Source organism: Coregonus clupeaformis, chromosome 19, assembly GCF_020615455.1.
Source record: "Coregonus clupeaformis isolate EN_2021a chromosome 19, ASM2061545v1, whole genome shotgun sequence".
Lineage (NCBI taxonomy): Eukaryota > Metazoa > Chordata > Actinopteri > Salmoniformes > Salmonidae > Coregonus > Coregonus clupeaformis.
The window spans coordinates 32,964,162-32,980,909 of record NC_059210.1 but is presented as its reverse complement, the minus strand read 5'-3'; the positions used below and the strand labels follow the sequence as shown (position 1 = coordinate 32,980,909).

General features: G+C 41.4%; 2 non-coding genes across 2 annotated transcripts; one reads left to right on the top strand and one right to left on the bottom strand.

The window, feature by feature from the left end:
• Positions 1 to 6,276: 6,276 nt before the first annotated feature.
• Positions 6,277 to 6,348, bottom strand: trnad-guc. The gene has a single exon. It is a non-coding gene; the product is annotated as a tRNA-Asp (tRNA).
• Positions 6,349 to 11,073: 4,725 nt separating this feature from the next.
• On the top strand, positions 11,074 to 11,146 carry trnav-cac. The gene has a single exon. It is a non-coding gene; the product is annotated as a tRNA-Val (tRNA).
• Positions 11,147 to 16,748: the final 5,602 nt, after the last annotated feature.

The window sequence follows — 16,748 nt, the reverse complement described above, 5'->3', positions numbered from 1 at the left end:
CTGCTTAAGCCAGTACATGTCCAGGCCCGTCTGATGTTTGCTAGAGTGCATTTGGATGATCCAGAAGAGGATTGGGAGAATGTCATATGGTCAGGTGAAACCAAAATATAACTTTTTGGTAAAAACTCAACTCGTCGTGTTTGGAGGACAAAGAATGCTGAGTTGCATCCAAAGAACACCATACCTACTGTGAAGCATGGGGGTGGAAACATCATGCTTTGGGGCTGTTTTTCTGCAAAGGGACCAGGACGACTGATCCGTGTAAAGGAAAGAATGAATGGGGCCATGTATCGTGAGATTTTGAGTGAAATCCCAAACACACCGCCCGGGCAATGAAGGAGTGGCTTCGTAAGAAGCATTTCAAGGTCCTGGAGTGGCCTAGCCAGTCTCCAGATCTCAACCCCATAGAAAATCTTTGGAGGGAGTTGAAAGTCCGTGTTGCCCAGCGACAGCCCCAAAACATCACTGCTCTAGAGGAGATCTGCATGGAGGAATGGGCCAAAATACAAGCAACATTGTGTGAAAACCTTGTGAAGACTTACAGAAAACGTTTGACCTGTGTCATTGCCAACAAAGGGTATATAACAAAGTATTGAGAAACTTTTGTTATTGACCAAATACTTATTTTCCACCATAATTTGCAAATAAATTCATTAAAAATCCTACAATGTGATTTTCTGGATTTTTTTCTCTCATTTTGTCTGTCATAGTTGACGTGTACCTATGATGAAAATTACAGGCCTCTCTCATCTTTTTAAGTGGGAGAACTTGCACAATTGGTGGGTGACTAAATACTTTTTTCCCCACTGTACATACATATATACATACATACATACATGCATACAGTACCAGTCAGAAGTTTGGACACACCTACTCATTCAAGGGTTTTTCTTTATTTTCACTATTATTCTACAATGTAGAAAAACCCTTGAATGAGTAGGTATGTCCAAACTTTTGACTGGTACGATATACAGTTGAAGTCGGAAGTTTACATACACCTTAGCCAAATACATTTAAACTCAGTTTTTCACAATTCCTGACATTTAATCCTAGTAAAAATTCCCTGTCTTAGGTCAGTTAGGATCACCACTTTATTTTAAGAATGTGAAATGTCAGAATAATAGTAGAGAGTGATTTATTTAAGCTTTTATTTATTTCATCACATTCCCAGTGGGTCAGAAGTTTACATACACTCAATTAGTATTTGCCTTTAAATTGTTTAACTTGGGTCAAACGTTTCTGGTAGCCTTCCACAAGCTTCCCACAATAAGTTGGGTGAATTTTGTCCCATTCCTCCTGACAGAGCTGGTGTAACTGAGTCAGGTTTGTAGGCCTCCTTGCTCAAACACGCTTTTTCAGTTCTGCCCACAAATGTTCTATAGGATTGAGGTCAGGGCTTTGTGATGGCCATTCCAATACCTTGACTTTGTTGTCCTTAAGCCATTTTGCCACAACTTTCGAAGTATGCTTGGGGTCATTGTCCATTTGGAAGACCATTTGTGACCAAGCTTTAACTTCCTGACTGATGCCTTGAGATGTTGCTTCAATATATCCACATCATTTTCCTTCCTCATGTCATCTATTTTGTGATGTGCACCAGTCCCTCCTGAAGCAAAGCACCCCCACAGCATGATGCTGCCACCCCCATGCTTCACGGTTGGAATGGTGCACTTCGGCTTGCAAGCGACCCCCTTTTTCCTCCAAACATAAAGATGGTCATTATGGCCAAACAGTTCTATTTTTGTTTCATCAGACCAGAGGACATTTCTCCAAAAAGTAAGATCTTTGTCCCCATGTGCAGTTGCAAACCGTAGTCTGGCTTTTTTATGGCAGTTTTGGAGCAGTGGCTTCTTCCTTGCTGAGCGGCCTTTCAGGTTATGTCGATATAGGACTCGTTTTACTGTGGATATAGATACTTTTGTACCCGTTTCCTCCAGCATCTTCACAAGGTCCTTTGCTGTTGTTCTGGGATTGATTTGCACTTTTCGCACCAAAGTACATTCATCTCTAGGAGACAGAACGCGTCTCCTTCCTGAGCGGTATGACGGCTGCGTGGTCCCATGGTGTTTATACTTGCGTACTATTGTTTGTACAGATGAACGTGGTACCTTCAGGCGTTTGGAAATTGCTCCCAAGGATGAACCAGGCTTGTGGAGGTCTACAATTTCTTTTCTGAGGTCTTGGCTGATTTCTTTTGATTTTCCCATGATGTCAAGCAAAGAGGCACTGAGTTTGAAGGTAGGCCTTGAAATACATCCACAGGTACACCTCCAATTGACTCAAATTATGTCAATTAGCCTATCAGAAGCTTCTAAAGCCAATTTTCCAAGCTGTTTAAAGGCACAGTCAACTTAGTGTATGTAAACTTCTGACCCACTGGAATTGTGATACAGTGAATTATAAGTGAAATAATCTGTCTGTAAACAATTATTGGAAAAATGACTTGTGTCATGCACAAAGTAGATGTCCTAACCGACTTGCAAAAACTATAGTTTGTTAACAAGAAATGTGTGGAGTGGTTGAAAAACAAGTTTTAATGACTCCAACCTAAGTGTATGTAAACTTCCGACTTCAACTGTATATACACTACCAGTCAAAAGTTTTAGAACACCTACTCATTCAAGGATTTTTCTTTATTTTTACTATTTTCTACATTGTAGAAAAATAGTGAAGACATCAAAACTATGAAATAACACATATGGAATCATGTAGTAACCAAAAAACGTGTTAAACAAATCAAAATATATTTTATATTTGAGATTCTTCAAATAGCCTTTGTCTTGATGACAGCTTTGCACACTCTTGGCATTCTCTCAACCAGCTTCATCTGGGATGCTTTAACAACAGTCTTGAAGGAGTTCCCACATATGCTGAGCACTTGTTGGCTGCTTTTCCTTCACTCTGTTGTCTGACTCATCCCAAACCATCTCAATTGGGTTGAGGTCGGGGGATTGTGGAGGCCAGGTCATCTGATGCAGCACTCCATCACTCTCCTTATTGGTCCAATAGCCCCTACACAGCCTGGAGGTGTGTTGGGTCATTGTACTGTTGAAAAACAAATGATAGTCCCACTAAGCCTAAACCAGATGGGATGGCGTATCGCTGCAGAATGCTGTGGTAGCCATGCTGGTTAAGTGTGCCTTGAATTCTAAATAAATCACAGACAGTGTCATCAGCAAAGCACCCCCACACCATAACACCTCCTCCATGCTTTACGGTGGGAACTACACATGCGAAATCATCCGTTCACCCACACCGCATCTCACAAAGACACGGCGGTTGGAACCAGAAATCTCCAATTTGGACTCCAGACCAAAGGACACATTTTCACCGGTCTAATGTCAATTGCTCGTGTTTCTTGGCCCAAGCAGGTCTCTTTTTCTTATTGGTGTCGTTTAGTAGTGGTTTCTTTGCAGCAATTAGACCATGAAGGCCTGATTTACACAGTCCCCTCTGAACAGTTGATGTTGAGATGTGTCTGTGACTTGAACTCTGTGAAGCATTTTTTTGGGCTGCAATTTCTGAGGCTGGTAACTCTAATGAACTTAACCTCTGCATCAGAGGTATTGCTGTGGCAGTCTTCATGAGAGCCAGTTTCATCATAGCTTTTGATGGTTTTTGCGACTTTAAAAGTTCTTGAAATATTCCGTATTGACTGACCTTCATGTCTTAAAGTAATGATGGACAGTCGATTCTCTTTGCTTATTTGAGCTGTTCTTGCCATAATATGGACTTGGTATTTTACCAAATAGGGATATCTTCTGTATACCCCCCTACCTTGTCACAACACAACTGATTGGCTCAAACGCATTAAGAAGGAAAGAAATTCCACAAATTAACTTTTAAGAAGGCACACCTGTTAATTTAAATGCATTCCTGGTGACTACCTCATGAAGCTGGTTGAGAGAATGCCAAGAGTGTGCAAAGCTGTCATCAAGGCAAAGGGTGGCTATTTGAAGAATCTCAAATATAAAATATATTTTGATTTGTTTAACACTTTTTTGGTAACTACATGATTCCATATGTGTTCTTTCATAGAATTGATGTCTTCGCTATTATTCTACAATGTAAAAAATAGTAAAAATAAAGAAAAACCCTTGAATTAGTAGGTGTGTCCAAACTTTTGACTGGTAGTGTGTATATATATATATATATATATATATATATATATATATATATATAAATATATTTTTATCCAGTCGGATAAACACTCCAAACAGCCTACACGACCGCTCGGAGGCATCCGCATGGTCTTAAAGCACACCGGTGCCTCGTTTTGTATCACATTCCAATGATAAAACTGGGGGGGTTAAAAATGCAATTTCAGAATGTGGGGGGGGGGACATGTCCCCCATCCCCAGTGAAAGTTGCACCCCTGCATGTATACACACATGCATACTCAGCCTCACTTGTGGCTCTATTCAATCACATCCGCTTTAGCCGACATCCGCATAGCGGTTGTTTTGGCTGTGTGTGAGGTGGAACTGTGTTAGAGCTGTCAAATCCACAACCGGCTTCTGGCATTATACTTAAAGCGGACATTGCCATTGGCTGCACAGAGTCGCATTATCAGAAATCTCATGCAGCCCTGTTTAGAAGTTTGAACACTGGAATTTGAGATGTAATCTACACCTCGATTAGGCTGATAGAAATCCTCATTATTTAATGATTTTGAATTTGTCATTATTTCTATATAGCGTACACTTTCTTGTTCTGAACTTGTAACACGAGTAGGACAGTGTGGTTTCGTGACAATGATCATGAGTGGCTGCTTACGGATTTGACAGATCTAACGCAGTTACATCTCAGACACCACCGAAACCGGTATCGTCTATCGCCGGTTAACGCTTGATCTGATTGAATCTAGGCCTTACACTCATTCAGTCTGTTTAGTTGTATGATTATTGTCAGTTAAGAAAATTGTGCTTCTCTTTTAGATCTGCCATCCCCATCAGTTTAGCCGCAGTCACAGTAGTCCTCTGCTGTGGTATTTCTTTTACAGGCTGCACCAATTCCTACTACACTGGCCATGAAAGGAGAAACCTTTGAGGATTCCTAGATGGATACAGGTTATCCAGAATGATATTACATACACATATGCTCACTCACACCAACATGTTGTTGAACTGTATACTTACTGTCGCTTTGTGCATATCTCTTTCAGATCTCCCATGCACTCCACCACTGCCCGACAGGCTTACCTACATTTTAGTAGACGCTCTTATCCAGAGCGACTTACAGTTAGTGAGTGCATACATGTTTTATTTTTGATAATATTTTTTAATTGTATTTTTCGTTTTTTGTGTGTATTTCTTTTCATACTGGCCCCCGTGGGAATCGAACCCACAATCCTGGCGTTGCAAGCGCCATGCTCTACCAACTACCTAGAGGTCAAGACTGACAAAGCAGAGATAGGTGGCTGACAAGGAAAAATAAAACATGCACACACACACTCTCTCGCTCTGTCACACACATTATCCCCAATGTAAATCAAGCAGGCATACTGACCACTATACTGACGAGGATTGGCCTCTAGCAATCAAAGAAAAACAAAAAATTATTGACACCGCTCAGTCAGAGAGACAGAACCAATGGAAATCACAATTTATAATAGAAAGTCTGACATCACCTATCTCCCAACCTGAATTCAGAAGAGTTCTTCTCCCATACATTTTATATATGGATAAATAACTTCAGCGTGAGTACACTAAAGAATGTAAATGCAGTCGCTGCCTGGATGAAACAAATTATATTAGTAAACAAACAAAACAAATAATGTTTTACAATTGGTAATAAACTGATTTTTAGTAGTAGTAGTAGTATTAGTAGTAGAAGTAAACAGTTTTCCTATAAATCTAATCCTGTAGTTGCAGTGTATTTATTCCACCACTAGATGGCAATGCTCAATATCATTTATATTTACATTTTAGTCATTTAGCAGACGCTCTTATCCAGAGCGACTTACAGTTAGTGAATACATATATATATATATTTTTATACTGGCACCCCGTGGGAATCGAACCCACAACCCTGGCGTTGCAAACACCATGCTCTTATCAACTGAGCTACATCCCTGCCGGCCATTCTCTCCCCTACCCTGGACGACGCTGGGCCAATTGTGCGTCGCTCATTTTCATTAAAGGAATTACAATTTTTAAATAGCTGACATTTAATTGATTAAATACTAAGAGGGAAAGGTAATTGATTCAAAGGGAAAATGGGCTAGTAAAATGCACAACTTGTAATATGTTCAGGATGGGATGGAAAAAAATGTACCTCCCCGTCGGGGAATTGAACCCCGGTCTCCCGCGTGACAGGCGGGGATACTGACCACTATACTAACGAGGAGTGGCACATATGTACTTACATCAGTTGAATTTATAAAACTCAATACAGAAAGTGTCCATAGCATGGATACGCATGGATATAATGATCTTAGACATCTAAACCCGCTGGCGTCAAAGAATATTTGATAATATTTCATATGTTCCATAAACCCTCGCTTTACTGGCAACCGTTCCAGTTATTTCAGAAATAAATTCATCTGTCTATTTTACCAAACTGTATCTACATCTGTCCAACCATAAAAACAAAACAAAATATTTAAGGGACCTCTGTTCTCCTTTAACCCATAAGAGTCTAAGCCCTGTTTAAACCGGGGAGGGAGGGGGTTCTACTAAACTATATGGAATTGTTTTAAGGTCATACCAAGGATTTAATTTTGAATCTTAAAACCCCATCCCCCAGAAATTTCTGGGGCATCTATAATTAATTTCCTGCATTTTTACACAATTCAATAAACCGTCTCTATTTAGAACAAAAAGTAAGCTAAATTGCCCACTGTCATCAAGCTGGGTAGGAGATCATTATTAAATATGTTTATGTAATAAGACTGAACTAGATCAAAGGTAATTGAATAATAAATATTGTGTTGCAACTTTAACCAATAGCCTAACAAATGAACAACTCTTGAAAAAATACAAAGATATTTGTTTGTTTATTAAGACATCCTCTGTATCAAATTTCAGCCAGACCGACAAGCCAGCCCGAGCTGCCTGCACGCCCGACCACCACCAGTCTGAACAATAACTCAACTCTCCCAACACAATTTCCTTCCCAGTTCCCATTCAGCAGTCTTATGGCTTGGGGGTATAAGATGTTAAGGAGCCTTTTGGACCTAGACTTGGCACTCCGGTACCGCTTGCCGTGCGGTAGCAGAGAGAACAGTGTAGTGTACTGACTGTGCACTAAAGGGCTGCATTTCCGCGGGATGCCTGCAGGACCTGCGGGTCCCGGCAGAGATCATTGTGGCGCGGTCGGGCCATTTTTCATGCTGCGGGCGGTCAGACAGGCGACTTTGGGATGAAAATATTTTTGTTTTTCCACAGATTATTTGGCAACAGTCCTCTTTCTGCTTTGTATGCGTTAGCCTACCTATTGTATTAAAACCACATATTTTTCGCATTATTCACACACTGCTTCAACTTCAGAAGCATACCTCTCCTAGTTGGGCGTGAGACTTCAAGTGCTCCTAGTATGTGTGGTCTCGTTGAAATAGAGTAGGCTGCATACATGGGCGGAGAATCACGTGGCAGTTAACTTAAACATGAAATTAACTTAAATATGATTAGACTGTAGTTTACTAGTGTCTGTAAATAAATAGGCTATTGATATAGAAAAGAAAAGGAGCGCGCTCAACCAACATGAGTCGAAGTGCAATAAAAAAATGTAATCATTGAGAAGGAAAAGGCACAACGTGCACATAGGTTAGGCTACTATGGTGAGCCTTTTCATTTTCAATAAGTATTGATTAGCCATTTATTTGTCTCTGTCTGCAAATCATCCTCCTAAAAAGTTAGGCTACATCCTATAGGCCTATGCAAAATGTAGCAAGTGTTGCTGTCATCATTCTTGCTGCTTCAAATTCAATAGCCATACCTGCGAGATCAGGTGCGGGTGTAGTCTCAATTAAATGTAATAGGCTATAGTCTATGCATGGGCGGAGAAGCACGGGTCAGTTATCTGTCCAAGGAAATGTACTTCCTAAAAACTTTACTACATTGCCTAGAAATAGGCCTAAATATTGATCACCCATATTTCTCAGTCTGAAAATCTTCCCACTCCTAAAAGCTAGGCTATAAAAATAGTATGGTATCTGAAGATTATGCCTTTGTTAAATGTTTTTCATGACGAAATGGAATGTTGGTTATGTTAGTATCAAAAGGCAATATTTAGTATAAGGTAACATATAATAGACAGGAAGTGTATTGTAAACTGGCCAGCAGAGGGAGCCCATCTTGTTGCATTGGTTATAAATAGGGGTACACGAAGAAGATAGGACAGAGCAGAAATTAGAATGGGAGGACACTCCGGACCACGCGTGTCTGTTACTCATGCTGAAGCTTGTGGTCTGAATAAACCTTATGATCAACGTTCAGTATGAGCAGACTTCTTTTTGTTCATCAGCAAAGACGACCACCATTCATCATATACTACAATAGCTCAACAGAAAGTGCAAGTTTCTCCTACTCTGCTCTCTTCAAACTAGATCTAGCATATTGGCTGATACAACCCAGTAACACAGATAGCCTAATAAAAGGGCCATGTGAAAATCTCTGGTAATGTAAACTTTTCTTAAGTTATTTTTGCACACTTTATATAAAGCTGCGGATGTGGGCGGGAGCCGGATGAAGAAATGCGGATGCGGGTAAGATGAAGAAATCGTTCCCACGCAGACCTCTACTGTGCACCATGACAGTGAAGCCTATAACGTTAGAGCTGTTTATTACTGAAAAATAGGGAATTAGCTACGGAACCTGACAGATCAATAACGTTACATTGCCATACTGACTAATAAAAAACTCACATTGCACTAAAAAAACGTCAGAATATTAATCTTCGATCGTTTGGCTGATGGTTTCATTGTTTGATTCAGGTCTAGTGTGATTGAGACAAAACTAATAGCTAACATTAGCCAACATTTGGCCAGCTCTCTCTCTCTATCAGTACATCAACTGGCGAAAGCTAGCCAAGTTAATTTACTTCTGTTGAAACGGGACAAAACAAAGGCTACAACACATTCCCCTACAAACAACTGCTGTTTGATAGTAATAATAGCCACCTCATATCCTTATCTGACAGATAGCTAGAGGCTAGAGCTAACCCGGCTGTGGTAGCTACTAGCTAGCGTAGCTAATTCTTTCACCTCAGTCGAGAGGGGATGAAACATTAGCTAACTTTACATGTCAGTTACAATACTAGCTCACCATTGCGAATAAACACTAGTTTAGTTTTATTCTGTTATGTTTAACAGCAGTTACCTTGCCAGCTACATCACGTAGCTACACCGGCTCTGACGCTATACACCCGCTCTGACGCTCGTCGGATGTGGCAGGGCTTGAAAACTATTACAGACTACAAAGGGAAGCACAGCCGCGAGCTGCCCAGTGACACAAGACTTCCAGACGAGCTAAACCACTTCTATGCTCGCTTCGAGGCAAGCAACACTGAAGCATGCATGAGAGCATCAGCTGTTCCGGATGACTATGAGACCACGCTCTCCGTAGCCGATGTGAGTAAGACATTTAAGCAGGTCAACATTCACAAGGCCGCAGAGCCAGACGGATTACCAGGACGTGTACTCCGAGCATGTGCTGACCAACTGGCAAGTGTCTTCACTGACATTTTCAACATGTCCCTGACTGAGTCTGTCATACCAACATGTTTCAAGCAGACCACCATAGTCCCCGTGCCCAAGGACACTAAGATAACCTGCCTAAATGACTACCGACCCGTAGCACTGACGTCTGTAGCCATGAAGTGCTTTGAAAGGCTGGTCATGGCTCACATCAACACCATTCTCCCAGAAACCCTAGACCCACTCCAATTTGCATACCGCCCCAACAGATCCACAGATGATGCAATCTCTATTGCACTCCACACTGCCCTTTCCCACCTGGACAAGAGGAACACCTACATGATAATGCTATTCATTGACTACAGCTCAGCATTCAACACCATAGTGCCCTCAAAGCTCATCACTAAGCTAAGGATCCTGGGACTAAACACCTCCCTCTGCAACTGGATCCTGGACTTCCTGACGGGCTGCCCCCAGGTGGTAAGGGTAGGTAACAACACATTTGCCACATTGATCCTCAACACAGGGGCCCCTCAGGGGTGCGTGCTCAGTCCCCTCCTGTACTCCCTGTTCACCCATGACTGCATGGCCAGGCACGACTCCAACACCATCATTAAGTTTGCCGAACGACACAACAGTGGTAGGCCTGATCACCGACAACGATGAGACAGCCTATAGGGAGGAGGTCAGAGACCTGGCAGTGTGGTGCCAGGCTAACAACCTCTCCCTCAACGTGATCAAGACAAAGGAGATGATTGTGGACTACAGGAATAAAAAGAGGACTGAGCACATTCTCATCGACGGGGCTGTAGTGGAACAGGTTGAGAGCTTCAAGTTCCTTGGTGTCCACATCACCAACTTTAAGAGTGTGCTCCTAATCTCAGCTCGTTACCTGTATAAAAGACACCTGGGAGCCAGAAATCTTTCTGATTGAGAGGGTGTCAAATACTTATTTCCCTCATTAAAATGCAAATCAATTTATAACATTTCTGACATGCGTTTTTCTGGATTTTGTTGTTGTTATTCTGTCTCTCACTGTTCAAATAAACCTACCATTAAAATTATAGACTGATCATTTCTTTGTCAGTGGGCAAACGTACAAAATCAGCAGGAGATCAAATACTTTTTTCCCTCACTGTAGGCCTACCTGTCACAAGGGGCGCGGACAACGACTTTAGGGGGTTAACAAACAAAAAGTGTGTGGGTGGGGAGAATAAATAAAATCAGCCAGTGTTTAACTTTCAAATTTGCATAAAGTAAAAGGCAATCAGTATATAAATTAGTTATATTTGTTATTCACCAAAGAAAAACACTGTATGTGGGAAAATCATGACACAGGAATGGGATTGAAAAATGGTAGTCCATAATCCCGGAGGACAAAACAAAGAAATGTACCAATCCAGATAAAATGTGTGTGGGTTGGATATTTTTTATCGGTTTCCGTAGTGTAGTGGTTATCACGTTCGCCTCACACGCGAAAGGTCCCCGGTTCGAAACCGGGTGGAAACAGTTTTGTGACCATTACAGTACCAGTCAAAAGTGTGTACACACCTTCTCAATCCAGTGTTTTTCTTTATTTTCACTATTTTCTACATTGTAGAAAAATAGTGAAGACATATAAAACTATGAATTAACAAATATGGAATCATATAGTAACCAAAAAAAGTTTTACTCAAATCAAAATATATTTTATATTTGAGATTCTTCAAATAGCCACCCTTTGCCTTGATGACTGCTTTGCACACTCTTGGCATTCTCTCAACCAGCTTCACCTGGAATGCTTTTCCAACAGTCTTGAAGGAGTTCCCACATATGCTGAGCACTTGTTGGCTGCTTTTCCTTCACTCTGCGGTCCAACTCATCCCAAACCATCTCAATTGGATTGAGGTCGGGTGATTGTGGAGGCCAGGTCATCTGCTGCAGCACTCCATCACTCTCATTCTTGGTAAAATAGCCCTTACACAGCCTGGAGGTGTGTTGGGTCATTGTCCTGGTGAAAAACAAATGATTGTCCCACTAAGCCCAAACCAGATGGGATGGCGTATCGCTGCAGAATGCTGTGGTAGCCATGCTGTTTAAGTGTGCCTAAATCACAGACAGTGTCACCAGCAAAGCACCCCCACACCATCACACCTTGTCCTCCATGCTTCACGGTGGGAACCAGACATGCAGAGATCATCCGTTCACCTACTCTGCGTCTCACACGGTGGTTGGAACCTAAGATCTCAAATTTGGACTCAAATTTGACCTTCGGTCTAATGTCCATTGCTCGTGTTTCTTGGCCCAAGCAAGTCTCTTCTTCTTTTTGGTGTCCTTTTGTAGTGGTTTCTTTGCAGCAATTAGACCATGAAGGCCTGATACACGCAGTCTCCTCTGAACAGTTGATGTTGAGATGTGTCTGTTACTTGAACTCTGTGAAGCATTTATTTGGGCTGCAATCTGAGGTGCAGTTAACTCTAATGAACTTATCCTCTGCAGCAGAGGTAACTCTGGGTCTTCCTTTCCTGTGGTGGTCCTCATGAGAGCCAGTTTCATCATAGCTCTTGATGGTTTTTGCGACTGCACTCAAAGTTCTTGAAATGTTCCGGATTGACTGACCTTCATGTCTTAAAGTAATGATGGACTGTCGTTTCTCTTTGCTTATTTGAGCTGTTCTTACTGTAATGTGGACTTGGTCTTTTACCAAATAGGGCCAAACGTTTGACTGGTACTGTATATCAATTAAATTTTCAACAAAACCATTGTGAAGTGACCAGCTAGAAATGGCAGCTTGCACCGATGCGACCAATTAAAAATGTAACTCTTAATGTCAAAGGGTCACAAAATGTCAATATAGCTAGTTAACAAGCTAACTTTCAGGGGATCTATGGTGGTGATGACAGTAGTCCGACTTACAACTACCAGGATGAGGACTTGCCGATGTCAAGCGCTTTCCAAAAGCCTAATCTCTGATGAAGCTAGCTACATGCCATATGGATAGGCTACCCTCATGTCTCTAAAAATACATAATTGATGTTTACTGATCATGAAAAACATGCAGTTACTGCCTGTATAATTATGATAGAGCAAAATTTGGAATAATCGGAAATGTGTAGTTCTGACTATGCTCTTCAACAGGTGATGATATTCAAACCAAATAGTTAACATTTATTTAACAATACCTTGAAAACGGCACATAGCCAATGCACCGCATTGTGACGTTTTATTGATAACGGCCTAATGGCATGAAAATGTGTTTCCGCCCGGTCTCCTTTCGCGTGTTAGGCAAACGTGATAACCACTACACTACGGAAACTGGCAGAATTAGTGGCAAAGAGTGATGGTTGGCACAACCCCACCACCCATAATAGACAGGCGGGATACTGAACCCTATAGAAATTGAACACACAGTAAGTATGGCCAGAGATTTAAAAAGTAATAAAATGGTAGAGTAAGGAAGGGCAAAAGTCTGGCATCTCCATCGGGGAATTGAACCCCGGTGACAGCCATGGATACAGACTGACCACTATACTAAAGAGGAGTGGAAAGGGAAAGGGGGATACCTAGTCAGTTGTACAACTGAATGCATTCAACTGAAATGTGTCTTCCGCATTTAACCCAACCTCTCTGAATCCTGGCATTGCATGGGCCAGTTCCGAAGCCTTTCAGGTTGCTTTGATATTGAGGTGTAACCTACAAACAAAACTACCACTGAATATGATTACAATTTTGGCTACTATTGCAGGTTAGGTGTCCTTCAACAACTTTGATTACATTAATCAGGGTCATATAGGCTGGGAACCAAAAGAAAGCAAACAAGCCGAAATTGGGAGGGACAACCTGAAGATTGTCCGATAAGAAACACTCATGTTTGTTTTCCATTGCAAAACATTTTTAAATGTTTTATGTTGTGTGCCCTGAACATGACCATGATATGCCTATACACACCAACCAATTATTTTTCTTTAAGGCCTCGGATCGGATAGAGTAGAGTAGGTGCAAAACAGGCTCCATGCATCTTGGGGGAAATATAACAGTTCGGTGAAAGATGTGCCTCCCTGTCGGGGAATTATACTTGGCTACAGCATAGCCTATTTAACTCACTCAATAGGTAAGAAACTATTTAGACTTACAAGTGATTATACAAATTGGGCCGTGAGTACGCCTACAGTGCCTTGCAAAAGTATTCATCCCCCTTGGCGTTTTCCCTATTTTGTTGCATTACAACCTGTAATTTAAATTGATTTTTATTTGGATTTTATGTAATGGTGTCACGGTTTCTGCAGAGGCTGCTCCTTCTCCTTGTTCGGGCAGGCTTCGGCGGTCGTCGTCCCCGGAGTACTAGCTGCCACCGTTCGTTGTTTCTGTGTTCGTTTGGTTTGGTCTGTTTTGGTACACCTGTTTCTCATTTTGTCTTGATTATGTGTCCTTTAAGTTCTCGTTGTTTCTGTCTTGTGGTTGTGTGTAGTTGTTCCATGTCAGCAGGTGTTGCCAGTCAGTTTGTGCTCTATTTTTATAGAGAGTCCGCACTGTTGTGCGTTTGTTGTATTTTTACGCTGAGTGCGTTATTTTCCTTTTGCCTCCGGCTCTGTTTGTAGCCGTTCATTCTGTGGACTTTATTAAAGTATTTTGGACTTGCATCTGCATCCTGCATTTGATTCCACACCACACCTACGCCGATCTCTGACAAATGGACATACACAAAATAGTCAAAATTGGTGAATTGGAATGAATTAAATAACTTATTTCAAAAAATTAAAAAAAAAATATTACGGAAAAGGGGTGCGTGCATATGTACCTTTGCTATGAAGCCCCTAAAAACGATCTGGTGCAACCAATTACATTCAAAAGTCACATAATTAGTTAGATTGCACACAGGTGGACTTTATTTAAGTGTCACATGATCTGTCACATGATCTCAGTATATATACACCTGTTCTGAAAGGCCCCAGAGTCTGCAACACCACTAACCAAGGGGCACCATCAAGCAAGCGGCACCATGAAGACCAAGGAGCTCTCCAAACAGGTCAGGAGGAGCTGCAAAGCTCCACAGCGGAGATTGGAGTATCAGTCCAGAAGAAGCCATTGCTTAAAGAAAATAACACGCTTGGTGTTCGCCAAAAAACATGTGGGAGACTCCTCAAACATATGGAAGAAGGTACTCTGGTCAGATTAGACAAAAATTGAGCTTTTTGACCATCAAGGAAAACGCAATGTCTGGCGCAAACCCAACACCTCTCATCACCCCGAGAACACCATCCCCACAGTGAAGCATGGTGGTGGCAGCATCATGCTGTGGGGATGTTTTTCATCAGCAGGGACTGGGAAACTGGTCAGAATTGAAGGAATGATGGATGGCGCTAAATACAGGGAAATCCTTGAGGGAAACCTGTTTCAGTCTTCCAGAGATTTGAGACTGGGACGGAGGTTCACCTTCCAGCAGGACAATGACCCTAAGCGTACTGCTAAAGCAACACTCGAGTGGTTTAAGGGGAAACATTTAAATGTCTTGGAATGGCCTAGTCAAAGCCCAGACCTCAATCCAATTGAGAATCTGTGGTATGACTTAAAGATTGCTGTACACCAGCGGAACACATCCAACTTGAAGGAGCTGGAGCAGTTTTGTCTTGAAGAATGGGCAAAAATCCCAGTAGCTAGATGTGCCAAGCTTATAGAGACATACCCCAAGAGACTTGCAGCTGTAATTGCTGCAAAAGGTGGCTCTACAAAGTATTGACTTTGGGGGGTGAATAGTTATGCACGCTCAAGTTTTCAGTTTCTGTGTCTTATTTCTTGTTTGTTTCACAAGAAAAAATATTTTGCACCTTCAAAGTGGTAGGCATGTTGTGTAAATCAAATGATACAAACCCCCCCAAAATCCATTTTAATTCCAGGTTGTAAGGCAAAAAATAGAAAAAATGCCAAGGGGGGTGAATTATTTCGCAAGCCACTGTATCTTTTAGACAATTTTCACAACTTTTTATATACAGTGTTCTTTGGACGGAGGGCTTGTGCTATCATGCGAGGTACACAGCTAGCTAGATGAGTTAGACTTTTTCCCGGCAAAATGTCAAAAGAAAGTTCTCCCCCTCACCTCATCAAAACCTCAAACTTTGATTTCAACGATTTCCAGAAATACAAAGCTAACTACATTTAATTTCAAATCACATTCAAAAAGTATTTAACCATCTGGTAAACCCATAGAATAAAATTAACCCGCTAGTTAACTAACTGCCTTGGCTAGCTAGCTCAGCTGCATGTCGTTAGATAACGTATAATTTTTCCATGAGTGACATCAAAGCCGCCCACCGCCAATCCACTATTCACCACATGGACAGGCGCCAACATTAAGGTCCACTATAAAAGATAGGAAATTGTTGTTATAAATAACTATATCGTTGGATATGACATATGACTCCGTATCATAGTGAAACGTATCGTTATTTAGAAACATGTATAGTTAGGTGGCTAGCAGCAAACACCATATCAAAGTGCCTCTACTAACATTAGCTAGCGAGCATAACATTAGTTGCTTCGTTTGGCTCGTTATTGCTACCATTCAGAAACCAAACCACAAGGATGAGCTTAGTAACAAATATTTGTGTTTTCCAATAAATGGCTGATGTGCAAAATATAAGTTACGCTAGCTAGAAGTAATTTAGGTGTGGTGGTTGTTTTTCGACTTACATTTGTCGGTCTGGAAAGTTTTGTCTGTCGACATCGCGGTTCTTCGCAGGACCAACATTTTGTAACATGTCATGATGTAGTTACAAATACTCTGCGAATGCTTCAAATTGTTACAACGTAGCAATCGGAAGATACCATTCTCCTGATTAATTTCTCACATTCCCAAAACTATTACATGTATTGGCTACATTTACACAATCAAAATAATTAATACAATGTTGCTTTCTGCTCAATCGAACCAACCCAAAACGTGGGCTATATGCTTGAGAATATTGACAATACCTATAGGCCTATTTCATGTAGGCCGGCTAAAGCCTATTTTACTAGGCCCACGGCCACCACTGACTGGACTGGACTGGGTAGGACTGGTCCATAAAGCATCAAGCAAGGGGAGTAGGCCTATCTTGTTTCAATTGACCCAGACCTATTACCATATTAACATGGT